The sequence below is a fragment of the Canis lupus genome, chromosome 21, assembly GCF_011100685.1.
Source record: "Canis lupus familiaris isolate Mischka breed German Shepherd chromosome 21, alternate assembly UU_Cfam_GSD_1.0, whole genome shotgun sequence".
NCBI classification, from domain to species: domain Eukaryota; kingdom Metazoa; phylum Chordata; class Mammalia; order Carnivora; family Canidae; genus Canis; species Canis lupus.
The window spans coordinates 1,640,696-1,655,304 of record NC_049242.1 but is presented as its reverse complement, the minus strand read 5'-3'; the positions used below and the strand labels follow the sequence as shown (position 1 = coordinate 1,655,304).

General features: G+C 33.4%; 1 protein-coding gene across 2 annotated transcripts in view; it reads left to right on the top strand.

Moving 5' to 3' along the window:
- The window catches only part of CNTN5 (contactin 5), a 1,277,333-nt gene that overhangs the window by 834,594 nt on the left and 428,130 nt on the right, over nucleotides 1–14,609 (top strand). The window lies entirely within an intron of this gene.

Here is a 14,609-nt window from a genome sequence, read left to right as displayed (position 1 = left end):
CCTTTGTGCTGAAGGCAGTCCGTAAACAAAAGCTGCCAGAAGACATGTATTTGACAAATATGCTACTGATGCAATAAAATAAGAGCCATAATACATGAAATTCTGTGTTCCAACAGTTATGATGATTACACAAAACACAATTCTTCCTCCAAATTATTAAGAATTATAGCCAGAAAGGAGAATGTTTCTAGGTCTTTATGAAATGATGCATGGGTGTTGCTTATATTTCTACATGGGGGAAATGTTATTAGGGAAAAAAAAAAAGGAAAGCTTGACTCCTCAGGTGGGGTACACTGATTACAATGTCATTATTTTTAAAAGAAAATAAAGGGGAAAGCTTGCTTGGTAAGTGGTGTGTATAAACTAAATCTTCCCTGAGGCAATGATTTTTTTTACTGGTACAGATGCTGCTGGTGCTAGGTTTTGGGTCATTACTGTGATTTGTAGCAAAGGGAGATTCTCCTTCAGCCATGTGTTGCAAAGTCTGCCATTTATTCAACAGACTACTATCTAAGAGATGCACAGCATTGTCTTCTAACATTCCACAACTCCCCACTAAATCCCTCATATCTCGCATTGTTCATCACAGGAGATCATGATCCTAGCTATTACTGGTGTTCAAATATAGCACTGAATTTGTCACCACTCTGGTGAGCCTGAATAAGGACACATAATCTGACATAGACACCCAGATAGCACAGTTTAAACCTGAAACTCTAGATGAGTATATAGTCTGAAACAAGGCTATAAGGAATGGCTTAACCTAGTTTAGCAAAGATGATAGAGGAACTGTGAAACCCCTGAACAAAATGCTAATAATTGTCCATTGCTGAAGATAGTATTAACTGAAAAATGATTTCGTACATAGATCACGACCTTAATGCCCACAACTTATACTTTAAATATGAATTTTCATCAGTAAGTACTCTAGATACTCCTGAGAAGCTCTCCAATTAAAAGACACCATACTCTTCAAAAAATACAATTAATGCCGATTTTTCATGAAGTTGGACAAAGCTCTAAAAGTGCACTCTCCAAAAGTATCTCACTCCTCTACAAAAAAAGAAGAAACACTTTGCTAAAAACAAGGCTGTGAACAATGAGCACCCAATAAAAGGAGATCTGGCTTAATGATAAATGCTACCATTAGTAGTATGATCAGACCTCAATTATGACCCAGTAGCAAGACTTTCTGAATAAATCTGAAGACAGCTTTGAGAAAGAAAAACCTGTAGCATTTTTTTCTTGTATAAGAAGAACCTAAAAGGCAATGACTGATCCAGATCCAGCTTCCTTATAAACATGCTCATGGTGTTTACTACCCGAGAGGTAGTGGAGAGTCCCCATCAAACAAAACAAAACAGAAAAGCAAACCAAAAAAATTCCTCTAATCAGTCAGGATATACCTAGTCTTTCTCGATAACTTATTATAAATAAATAGGAGCTTATGTACTTATCAAGTATACATGGAGATAAAAAGAGCCAATATTTTCTATCTGTGTTATTAAATATAAAACTGGGGAGTCCACAAAATGAATCAACTTCCTTGAAGAACAATGTTTTCACACAGTTTTCAGAGTCACTATCTGTAAATTATAAATCAAATATGTTATTGCAGAAAAAAAAGATAATATGATTAAGAAACTATGTTCTGAGAGACTCCTGTTTTTTCCAGGAAGAAATGCTAAGTCTCTTTAAGGCATTGCTTGTATCTTTCTAATCATTGCTAAAATTGATACTGGGTGAAATTTACAATCCAAGTGACTTTGCTTTGACCCTTTGTGTTAAAAATACTTAGAAGGGACTGAATTGGCCCTAAGACAGAGCTCCTCCTAGTTTCAAACAGAAGCAAATAGAAATTCTCTCTAGAGGAGAGCATCCTGATTCAATCAGAGAGGAAAATATTACAGCAAGTAAAAAATCAAATAGGAAAAAAAATGAAATGTTTACCTTAAACCTTAATATAAGCTTCAGACACAGAATATGAAATAACTATGTATTAAAAGCTTAAAGAAAATTAAAGTGTAATAAAATTTAAACAAGAATCAAGGCACTGTCCAAATTGACCAGAGATTTGAAAAAAATTACTTTTAAAATGAAATATAGTAAGTGAATTGTTTAAAATGTACAATATTCATTTCTAAAACAGGGTAGAATAGAAATAATAATGAAAGAACAAATATTTGAAAATTCAATGGCTGAGAATTTCCAAAAACTCATTAAAATTATGATTTCACAAATACCAGAGTATCAAAGGTGTGATTTACACTGAGCAGCATGAGTAAGGGAGAAATCCACACCCAGACACAGTGCAGTGAAACTGCAGAACACATACTACAAAGATCTTAAAAACAGAAAGAAAAGACAAAGCACTTACAAAAGAATGACAGCTAAATTCTTCAACAGCAACAATAGAAACCAGAAAATGGAAAGATAAAATTCTCAAAGTCTGACACAAAAAATAGCCGTCAACCCAGAACTGTGTGCTCAGAAAAATGATCTGCCCTAAACAGGATTATTTTAAAAAAACTTTGCAACTAAACATAACTACCTACTATTTAAGGGTGGGCTGCACCTACCGACTTCCTTCCAAAAAGTACAGCATAGAACGTGGAGGTAAAAGGAGTATCTTTACAGAGGAAAAACCTGACAAACTACCACGAGGTCAAAGTTGACAACAGTGAAAAGACTTGGTGTGCCGTGGTCAAATGGCAGTTAGATTTGTGATCTCCCTCCTCAAAACCCAAAACCCCAGTCTAATGATGAGAAAAACATCAAGTGCCAGTTGAGGGGCATTCTTAAAATACCTGACCATTTATCTTTCATTGGACACCGAGGCTCCTTCCACAGTTTGGCTATTGTGGACATTGCTGCTATGAACATCGGGGTGCAGGTGTCCCGGCATTACACTGCATCTGTATCTTTGGGGTAAATCCCCAGAAGTGCAAACTCTGGGAAACAAACTAGGGGTGGTAGAAAGGGAAGTGGGCGAGGGGGTGGGGATGACTGGGTGACGGGCACTGAGAGAGGCACTTGATGGGATGAGCAATGGGTGTTGGCAAATTGAACACCAATAAAAAATAAATTTATATAAAAAAATTAAAATACCTGACCAATGTTCCTCAAAATTGTTAAGATCATCACATAATAAGGCAAGTCAGAAATTCTCAGAGCCAAGAAAATCATAAGGGGACAATAGCAACAATATCCTGGATGGAATCTTAGAACAGAAAAAAACATATTAAGTAAAAACTAAGAAAATCTGAAAAATATGGATTTTACTTAATAATCATTTATAAATATTAGTTCACCAAGGATGAAAAGCATACCATAAGAGAGATACTCATAATAGAGGAAACTAGGTATGGAAACTTTCTTTGTAAGCTTCTCAACTTTTCTGTAAATCTCAAAGTGTTCTAAAATAATAAAAAAAATAGTTTATTTAAAAAATATGTAAGTGCTAAATACATGGTATGGGAATTAAGTGCTATGTTCAGAGGAGGACTAGTTTTTCCAGCTGGCAGTCCTGGCAAAATTTATTGTTGCGGACTGAGCTCAGCAATAGAAGTTGGAAGTTAACCACCTCACAGGGATTTCCATTGTAATTACTCTTTCATTTAATAACTCTTGACCATTGGAAATCCATTAGGTACCACATTTTTATAGTGGCATCTCTAATAGGAGGAAGATGTTAAGGTGCCATTTTTCTATCCTAACTACTTATCAAGACACCCTTATGGCAAATAGAAGTCACTCTTACTTGGGATTACTATAAAATGGCAACATAATAAATAAATGCACAAATAAAATCTTGACTATTTGGACTACATCAAGAAAGATGCTGAAATTAGTTATTTCTCCTCTGACTGAACTTTTTTTTAAGATTTTTATTTATTCATTCATGAGAGAGAAAGAGAGAGAGAGACACACACACACACACAGGCAGAGGCAGAAGCAGGCTCCATGCAGGGAGCCTGTCGTGGGACTTAATCCAGGGTCTCCAGGATCATGCCCTGGGCCGAAGGCAGCACTACACCCGCTGAGCCACCCAGGCTGCCCTGACTAAACCTTGTTAAGAAAATTTAGCAACAATACTTTCGTCACTTATTGATAAAATCACACTAATATATTGCTTTATTCAACAAATGTTTATTGAGCACCCACACTATTCCTGAAAGGATATAGATGCAGTTAATACAATGATAACCAAGGGATCTCTCACATGCACGAGCTCCAATATTGTCAACAGTGTGTTGCAGTAAGGATACAATGAGACGTTGACCAACACCCCAGATTATTTCTGGTTCATAATTAGTTTGAATCTGATGATTTGTCTCCACTAAAATGACAAATGCTAGTACTTGCTCTGATAATAAAATTAGCACCATTCTTTTCATTCTTTCATGTTAAGCTGCCCAATATCCCATTGTTTTTACGTATCTCTCGGGTATACATTTATTTGTGTGTGGGCATATAAACATAAGTATATGTAAAGATTTTGTAATTTAGTTAGCTAGAACAAATATTACATTTTTAGAAAATTATGCCGGGCTTTACACAGTTTAAACATTTGAGGCCAGGGATCAAGAGACAGAAATACTCTTTTTTTCTCGTGTCTGTGCAGCTGTTGCTATTGCTTTGCCAGGGTTTTTTCTTCCAGGAGGATGCTGCTGGTATTTTTAATGCCAACCAGTAGCACTTTGTTATTAAGCAAGATTTAAACAAAATCTCCTCTTCTTGCTTCTGTTGCTTTAGTGACTGTTGTCCCTACCATTTTCACCCATTGCCTATTGGGGAGGTTTTGCTAAAGTCTAGTTTTAGTCCTCCTGGTAGCTATTTCACATTTCAAACAGATGCTTCATTTGTCAGTAAACTTTCCAGTATTTACAAGGAAGGTGATATTGTTTATTCTCATTTTCAAAGAAACAAGGCTTTAGATTCAACAGCAAATCTCAGAGTTTAATTTCAATATTGTTAATTTCCATTTAATCTAGAAGCCTATAAATGTACCAGAGTCATGAATGTGATATGAATAGTCTTGGCTGTGTGAAACCTAAAGAAAAATGAAGGATTTTCAAATTTCATAGACCATTTTCTTCACTGTTTGTGTGTGTGTGTGTGTGTGTGTTTACCACCTGAAAAATATATAACTGAAACTTAAGTGGAGAAGAATTCCCAGTATATTATGACAGGTACTGGCAGCAAGCAAAAAATGTATTTACAGCAGTTGGATCAATGATTCTTGAAAATTGTACATTTATAAACATACACAGTAGTTGAAAATGAGTATATGCTAACTATTCTTTGAAAAGTATTTTTCACCTTAGTAGTAAAATACCAATGATTATGCGGAAAATCACAATGCTGGCTATATATCTCTAACATCTTAAAAATCTGAAAACCTAATGTCAAAGTGTAGAGAAAATTGTATGAAATATAAGCAACATGGGCTGGATTTAGGAACACCTAAATTTTCCCTTAATATAAAGCAGAGTAGTTTTGCTTATTGAAAACAAGAGAGGAAATTATAGTGTCCTTTTCCAAAGGCATAATATTACTATACCAGTATTTCTGTCCAAAATCATTAGAGTATTTTCCTCTACTTAACCCAAGAGTTTGCAATAATTTGTAGACAGCATCTTCTGTAAAGCTATAGAGTAAAAAACAGAAGTAGGCCTAAAAGAGGCACATTGCTTCTAATTTTTACAATCCTAGTGGGTAAAGTCATTATGGTAGGACAGACTAAAATGAACAAGTTTGACATTGGATATTAAGAAGTGTCATTTTTGCTGTTCCCAACCAGTTTATTGTCAGAACTAAGTAATCAAGATAAGAGATCTCACCTTACTTAGTCTAACAGAGCTACTCTAAATTAATGTCTGCCATATCTGGGAATTGGAAAAAATCTTACAAACATTGATTTGTCTTATAGTAAGTAACCTAAGAAGGAGACTCAATCTGCATAATAAGTGAAATGAAAAATTAATGTACCCTATATGCTGGCAAATATAAAGGTGGAGATCTCTCTTCAAGAAAGAAAAGAAAGAAAGAAGAAAGAAGAAAGAAGAAAGAAAAAAGAAAGAAAGAAAGAAAGAAAGAAAGAAAGAAAGAAAGAAAGAAAGAAAGAATAAAGACTGAAAACATAAACAATATGTGTCTTACCTGAAAAAAGAAATCTATTAAACAAAGGGAAGATAAAATGAATCTGAAGAGGAAATAAATAAAGCAGTATAAATAGTAAAACAAACAAACAAACAAACTTAAAAAATGGTTTCACAATCACAATAGGTTGTTAAAACGTGTCACTTATGGAAAAGAGGTGAAAATTATGAGGAGTTAACAGGCAGAATTAAAGGTGCAGACAAAAGAGAAAGACAAGGAAATGAAAATGAGAGAGATAATAACTGATAAGAAGATAGCTAACCTAAGAACCAAAAGGGAAATCAAAATAAAAACTGAAGCAATTATCAGAGATAAAAAGAGATACTTGAATTAAATTTAAATTGAAAAAATAACTAAATATGTAGATCATATTGGATTCACAATAATCTACGGCAATTTTAATGACAATGTTGAAGAAATTTCATTGAAAAATTAAAAAAAAAAACAGTTGACCCCAGTCTTCTCTTCTATACACTATATGCTAACTAAGAATGAGTAATACCTATTTTTTGAGGAAAGTATAAACAAAGAAATATAAATTATGGAAGTTCATATTTGTATATGAATGTGACAACAGGATACCTTGGTTCTAAAAAAATTCTGAAACGATGCATCACATACATGTATTTGAAGATGAAAAGAAGAAATCAAAACTTAAAATTCAAAACAGTTGAAATTTTGTTCTAAGAAGCTTAATATTTCTTTCTAAATCTAGTTAATCATAAAGCTTGCTTAAGGGAAGAACAATGTTAAAAAATGTTTAAAGGAGACAGATCTAACATAAACCTACAATAACTTAATATTAAAAAATAATTTTGGCTTTAAACCAGATTGTATTAATAATGTTGAAAAGAGGAAATGAGTAGTGATGATTTAAAAGTCTGCTGAGGCCTTTCTTTTGGATGGAGAAGAGTTTAAAAAATTGTCACACTGTTCTTTATTAATAAAAATGTAATAAAATTTTCTTTTTGGAAAACGAGATTTTTAAAAGAAGATAGATAACAATAAAGAAAACTAGTCTGATATATACAAACATATGTATATGTATAAATTATATTATATCAAAGTTAAGACAAAGTATTCTATATTAAAAAGAACAGAGAAAAGGAATCAGTATAAAAGCTTAAAATGACAAAAGAAAATCACATATATCATCTGCGACAAAACGTGTAAATGCAGTAAATTATCCTATTAGAATTAAAAGAGGGATGCCTGGGTAGCTCAATGGTTGAGCACCTTTGGCTCAGGGCGTGATCCTGGGATCTGGGATCGATCCCACAACAGGCTCCTTGCATGGAGCCTGCTTCTCCCTCTGCCTAGGTCTTTGCCTCTCTCTCTCTTTCTGTGTCTCTCATGAATACATAAATAAATAAACAAACAAACAAACAAATAAAATCTTAAAAATTAAAGGAATATCAGATTATTAATTTTTTCTATACATGTGAAGTTTAAATTTCCAGTTTATGCATATGCATACACACATATATATTAAAAGAATATCTATCTCATATATAAAAGAATAGGCAAGTGCCACCTGGGTGGTTCAGTTGGTTAAGTGTCTGACTCTTGGTTTTGGCTCAGGTCATGATCTCAGGGTGGTGAGATCAAGCCCCACATCGGCTCCCCGTGGAGTCTCTTGAGTTTCTCTCCCTCTCCCTACCCTGCTGTTCCCCCTGCTTGTGCTTTCTCTCTAAAATAAATAAAATAAATAAATAAAAATAAAAAATAATAAATAATAAAAATGAATGAATAAATAAATAAAATCCTTTCAAAAATTTAAAAATATAATAAAAGAATAAACAAAATATAGTCTAACAAAAATTAATGCAACAGAGATGGTTGAGGGTGGCCTGGGTGGCTCAGCAGTTTAGTGCTGCCTTCAGCCCAGGGCTTGAGCGATCCTGGAGACCCAGGATCAAGTTCCACGTCAGGCTTCCTGCATGGAGCCTGCTTATCCCTCTGCCTGTGTCTCTGCCTGTGTCTCTATCTGTCTCTGTCTCTCTGTGTTTCTCATAAATAAATAAATAATATCTTAAAAAAAACAAAACAGAGATGGTCGATAATAGTGTTAGACCAAGTACAATCAAAAGGATCAACATTATTCAGTGAGTTCTATGTGTCAAGTATTCTTTTTGATGCATGGGATATAGCACTAAATAACAGATTTGGTATTGCCCTTGTGAAGCTTCTTGAAGGAGTAAAGTATTAAGCAAAGAATTGTACAACGTTGTGTCCATTTAAGAAAAAGGAAAGAGTAATATTCAGGGTGTAAGCATGTAATATTGGGAGAGGCTTTGTGTAGAGTCATGGCTAAAGAAGTAGTATTTAAATTAGCACCTAAATATTAAAACTTCAATTCACATATACTAGTATATGTACATGTGCTTGCTGATTTGTGAGTATGTAAGGATAGTTTGGTGAGAAATAGCAGCACTGCAGGCAGAGAAAATAAGAGCAAAGTCCCTAAGCAAGAAAGGGGATAGTAATTTTATATTGATAAAATATATTGTCCAATAATGGAAATATAAAACTTGTGAACTTTATGCATTAATGGTACAATAAACAAAGTAAACAGTATTGGGAAATCAATGAGGAATTGGCAAAAGATAGCAGAAGTAAACAAATTTTTCACAATTTTTTTTTTATTTCTAGGAATCAAAAAATGACTTAATATTAGGAAGTTTACTTAGCATAGAAATGAATACAATAAAGTTTGATTTTATATAAGATTGAAAAATTAATTGATTAAACTAAATTCTATATTTTTTAAAAACAAGTGAAATATAAACTATTCATGAACTCTCTTAGTTTTATTTATTCTATCTAATTTAAAACAAATATTATCATATTTAATAGAGAAACACCTGAAGCATTTCCTTTAAAGAAGCAAAAATGGTACAATTTCTCAAAATCTCATTGTTTATCTTAATTTTAATCTTGAAATTATAATCAATTTAGCAAAACAGGGGCACCTAGGGGGCTCAAGTGATTAAGCATCTGCCTTCGGCCCAGATCATGATCCCAGAGACCCAGGATCGAGGCCCGCATTGGACTCCCCAGTCAGGGGAGAGTCTGCTCCTCCTTCTGACTCTCCTCCACTTTCATGCGCCCTCTCTCTCTCTCTCAAGTAAATAAATAAAATCTTTAAAAAATTTAGCAAAACAAGTGACATATGATTGTTGAAAAGTGACAAAAGCAAGCCCTATTTGGGAATGTTATGTTTTTATGTCTAGAATATTCAGAATGATTAAAAGATAAAAAGATTTCAGATGGTAGCTAGACAGAAATTATAAAAGAAAGAGAAATGATGGTATACAAAGAAATATATAATTCCTAGGAATATTCTTTAAAAACACAATGAAACAAAACAAAATGAAACCAATGAATTTTATTTGAAGGTCAAATACAGTATTTCCATTACCATATATATATTTCAGTGCCTACAAATGCCTCGAATTAGTAGGCATTTAATTTATATTTGCTTACAGAAAATAAGTGAAAAGAATAAATAAGCCTCTTGAAACAGGGTCTGTGTACTATTGGTCTTACATTCTCAGCAAGCTAGTACAACTTAAACATAGTAGGAATTCAATTAAAGTTTATCGAAGTAACTAAAAATTAATTAATAATATAACAAATCAATCTTTAGGGATTTTTTTTATATCTTATTACTCATTTTTTCATCACTCTGTTCTCCTGCTAGCCTCATTCATTCACCAATATTTATGTTGATCATGTTAGGGTGCTCTACAGGATTAAGAATATGGGCTCTGGAAACATGTTCTGCTTTGAGTTTAATTTCCATTGCTTACTACTATATAATGTTGTAATTGTCCATAACTTCTCTGAGCCTCAATTCCTCATTACAAAATAAATAAACATAAATGTTCAATAATGAGTACCTAATCAAAAAGATATTTTTGTGAGAACTAAATGAAGAAAATATATGTAAAGCCCTCGATATGGTGATTGACAGATATTGAGCAATCAATATATGTTATCTGTTATCATCATCATCATCATCATCATCATCATCATCTTACTTCCTTTCTCTGTATCTTTTAAAGATTTGCTCTGAGATGCTATTCGAACTATGAGCTGTGAAGATAATCACAATATTATTGAAAATCATTATTGGTCATATATTCTCTATTCACAAACATAAATGACTTGCTTTTTCCTAAATTTAAATTCAGCTCACCAATGTTTATCCATTAACATTTATTAAGTACCTAAAATGTGCCTTACACATAGTAGGCATGCAATGAGTATTTGTTTAATGAAGGAAAACAATGAAAGGAATAAAAAAGAAGGAAAGAAGGAAAGAAATAAAAGAAGCAAGGAAGGAAAAGAAGAAAGAAGAAAGAAAAAAGAAAGAAAGAAAGAAAGAAAGAAAGAAAGAAAGAAAGAAAGAAAGAAAAGAAGAAAGAAGAAAGAAAGAAAGAAAGAAAGAAAGAAAGAAAGAAAGAAAGAAAGAAAATTTAGTAAACATGGTGCTAGATGCTAGATAGAAGGAGACATATGCTCTCTCTTCCCACAAAATTATAACTAATATTCTTAGTGAATTCACTATAAGCTAAGGCCTATTGATGGATAAATAACAAGCATTGTCTCCTAGCAGTAATTTTGAAGTATTTCATTTCTATTATATAGGTAAGAAAGCTGAGGCTTAAGAAGCTTGTCCAAGGTTACATGGGAATAAGTGGAAGAGATAGAATTCAAATTCATGCCTTTCTCATACTAGAGGTTAAGCTCTTCTACTTCGCAAATATCCTACTCCTCTACAACGGCTAGAACAGGCTGAACAGAAAAGTCATTGACTCTCTAGCAGTTAAATATTATCAATTAAGCCTTTGTATCCCTCGCATTCCAGTGAACTAAATCAGAGGTCGGCAAAATATAGGTCACAGGCTGATTCTGTGCTATTGTGTATAGCCCAGAAGGTAAAGATCTATTTTTACATTTTAAAATTGCTGAGATTCAAAAGAAAATAGTGTGTAACATGAAAATCATATGACAGTACCTATATAATATCCTTGATTTTGTCTTTTGTCATGTGAAGGCTCAAATATTTATTATCTGGCCTTTTTCTGAAAATGTCTATATAGCCTTAAAGTAAAAGATGGGGAATGCTCTCAGGAATGGGGGCATTATATATACCAGCTGATTTATAAAAAAATGTACCATGAGTAAATAGACCCTCCAAATCGACCTTATGAAATCTCTGGGAACTGTTTTCTTGTACTTCAATGGAAAAGAGCTAGAACAACTACAGAACAAAAACAAAAATTACAAATATACTGTCATACAAATTACAGTATATTGAACTGATTCTTAGTGAGTCAATGGATTTCATTCTCTGAAGAATTTCTTCATTTAATTGATGGAAATTTCCACACGAAAGTAATGTGTTTTTAATAAATGATTTGAATGTGTCTTCTGCCATCCAAAACCCTTTTGTCTAGTTCCATAGTGAAAATTCACGTAGGAAGGGTGTTTGAGGTTTACAGAGGTAAGCTCTATAACAACTCCCTTTTAAAATGTGCACTGTTCATTCATTCATTCATTCAACCAATAGTAGGCACTGAACTAACTAAGCATAAGTGATATGCTGTCAAAAACTTGGCTTCTGATCTGGAATGTCCTTTTTTCCTCATTGACAAACTGTACAATATGTGAGTTGCTGTACACAATAAACTAACCTTCCCTAAAATTTGAGTATTACCCAAAGACCACTTTACATATTAGTTTATCCTAAATGAAGATCACAAATTAAAAATAGAAAATACTAGAAATAAAAAAAAATGGTACAAGGGCAGAGAGGAGAGATTTACTTTAAAACAAGACATGAGGTTTTTTAAGCCAAGATCTAAGATAGATTGAAAATTAATCACTAATTGGCTGAGTTGTGAAATAAAGCAACTTCCTTAGATTTTAAAAAATTAAACAGGGTATAAATTATTCAGATAGAACTATGGAGGTTACATCTTGTAAAAGAAAAAAAATGCAAATTTATGGCACTTGATTTAACTGTACAACAGCAAATGAGTTAAGGGAATCAAGAAAAGAAGCAATTTGCATCTTAAAGCATTGGATCAGAGGGCCAGTACTGTTCTAAGTGCTCTGCAAAATGCACAGCAGTTGAAAACAAATTTGGAAGAGTAACATTCAAAAACATATTAGTTAATTATCAAAAGTACTGATATAACCAAAGTAAAAATCAAAAGAAAATATACAAACATTCTCATGCAATTTGGGACTGGATTGAATTTGAGGGGAGAACCTATTATTTGCTAAAATATATAGTGCTCAGATTCAAAAGTATAATTTTAAATCCAGAGTCAAAGAAATTTCTTTAGAAATCTACTCACCAGTTAATTATATGTTTTTATTAGATATGTGGAAAATAAATAATCGTTTTGTCCAGAGAAGCTGTTCTAAGTAGAAGCTGGTGGAGCTAAAGATTGCCTTGGAGGAATAGAAAGATATGCATAGAGGGAAGCTTCTCTAAAACCATGGTAATGTCCCAGAAATTCCAGGTATTAATAGAAATAAATTAGATTTTTAAAATTAGACAGAGCCACCATAAGTTCATGAAAAGTAGAAGAGTCTGTAAACTTAACTTCTGCTATAGTTGTTCAAATGACAAAGAACTATCTGGTGGCTTGGAGGTGTTACGGCAATCTAGTGTTTTCTACATTGTACAAATAAAAAGGAAAATCATTATCCAGTGGACAATCATTTCCCAAAAAGTGTAACCATGGCATAATATCACTTATTTTTATCTCCTACAGAGATCAAAGCTACATGATTATACATTAAAAGTACTATTTTAAAACACATTTTGTCTATTATGTGTTGGACTGTATATAAAAGACTTTAAAATATAATTCATTGTGGGATGCCTGGTGACTCAGCAATTGAGTGCCTGCCTTTGGCTCAGGGCGTGACAGAGTTCCAGAATCAAGTCCCACATCAGGCTCCCTGCATGGAGCCTGCTTTTCCCTCTGCCTGTGTCTCTGTCTCTCTGTGTCTCTCATGAATAAATAAATAAAATCTTTAAAGAATATATAATTCATTGTGACTTGAATATAAAGTATCCTAATGTATAATCGACACATTTTCTCGATTATAATCAGTCTTTATTCATCTCAGCAACTTTTTTCCTATGTCCCTTTCCCTTAGATCAATCATCATAAAATGACAGAAAACTATAGCAGTGTAAATAAATCTTATACATTGTCCTGTTGATAACATTGTTTTCCTATTTCAGTTTATCAACTTAATTATCAAAACATAAATAAAAGCATAAAGTCTGTTTCCTTTGTCATTCATCATTGTAATGGGTATTAGGAATATTTCACACATATTTTACTATGTATATTAATTTTATAATTATTATGCTTTGCAGATTTAAGTAAGTTCTGAATAATAGGTCATATATAATGACACATTAAAAATAGGTTCTGAATGATAGTGTGAAGTTAGAATCATAGAGAGTGAGTTAAAATCATCAAGTGTTTTGCATTTTAGAGATTCTCTAGTCAAATCAATCTTGAAAAACTGTTCTCCTTTAAACTAAATCAGGCTACACAAGTGTTTCCTTTAGCCTGCATAGTGTTTATTAAAACACGTAAATGCCTTTGTATGAGGCAGAATCTTTCCAGTTTACCTTAGTTCCCACTATGATTGCTATTTTCATAACGGTATTTTTATAACTTTAATAATAATGCTTCCATTCATTTTGTTGTGTCATATGTTATACTAACATGTGTATATAAAATATTAAATTACATTTAAGTCTTACAAAAACTTTATGAGACAGATTTTTTAAAAAGATTTTATTTATTTCTTTTAAAGAAGAAACGCTGAGAAATGCAGAGATGAAGAGACATGGGCAGAAGAAGTAGGCTCCGTGGGGAGTCTGATACAGGACTTGATCCTAAGACCCCAGGATCATGACCTGAGCCAAAGGCAGATGCTCAATCCACTGAGCTACGCAGGTGCCCCTGAGACAGATTTTTAAATCTTCATTTTACCAGTGAGGAAGCTGAGATGCAAAGAGTGAACTAGCTTGTCTGAACTCACCACTGTGCTGCCATTCCCTTCCCCCACCCCCAACATAAACTCAGACCCAACTGCTGAGAGCAGCTCACCCCAACACTGACTGCCAACTTGCTTACTCCAAGTTCCACATGTCCTTACTCTGGCATGACTGTCCTTTTTAGTCATGTCTCCCTCAGTCCTAATGCAATGAGCTACCCCCCACCCTGAAGACCAGCACAAACCATCCTGCATACTATGTCTGAATTTTGGAGCTTTAAACACCAACAGGCTTGGCTGGAATAGAGCCTGGAGTAACTGCACAGCTCCAGGTGAGAAGACAGGCAAACAACCCAGAGACAGACAGCAAAAAAAGGGCAATCTAAAAATGCCTGAGATACATG